We start from the raw sequence: 650 nt of genomic DNA, 5'->3' as shown, positions 1-650 counted from the left end.
AACAACTACTTGCATGGGAAGTGAGCGCTCATTGCATTTCCCATAGAGCCTTGACTTGGCTTATCCTCTTGAATGATTTAACAAAAGTAAATGAAGTACATTGTGCTTAAATTTATGAACAGAGATTACAACAAGTAGGTTAATATGCTAGATATTAAAATCTAGATTCATTGAAAAGGAATTAGACTGGAAGAATGGATAAAACAATAAGAACAGTTTCATCAGGGATCAAGAAAAAGTTCTATATTTATGAAAAATTAAACCTTGTGAGTATGGAATTGGGGCATAAACACAGCAAATGTGAAACAACTTCAGAATTTATGTTGATTGCAAGTTCCTTATGGATCAATATAGTGAGTCTACCAGTTAGCATTTGGTTGTGCTAAAACAGCTTAACAACACACACAATAGAGATTAGAGTCTCGAAGTGTTGTGGGCTGGTCAGCTTGCTCTTGGAATTGCACATAAAAACATGTGTACCATATTTTAAAAGGAGTATTGACAAACAGAAAGCCATCTGTAGAACATTTCCAGGATTAGGAAAATTATTCTAAACTACATCTTGTGATAAAACTTTAAGATACTGGATTTTATTTCCTCCCAGTCAGTTGTCCAGGTAGCTGTCTTCCAAATGTCTTGGCATAGATGAG

Source organism: Chrysochloris asiatica, unplaced genomic scaffold (assembly GCF_000296735.1).
Source record: "Chrysochloris asiatica unplaced genomic scaffold, ChrAsi1.0 scaffold00071, whole genome shotgun sequence".
NCBI classification, from domain to species: Eukaryota; Metazoa; Chordata; class Mammalia; order Afrosoricida; family Chrysochloridae; genus Chrysochloris; species Chrysochloris asiatica.
The sequence above is the reverse complement of the archived record's forward strand: the minus strand, read 5'-3'. Positions refer to the sequence as shown.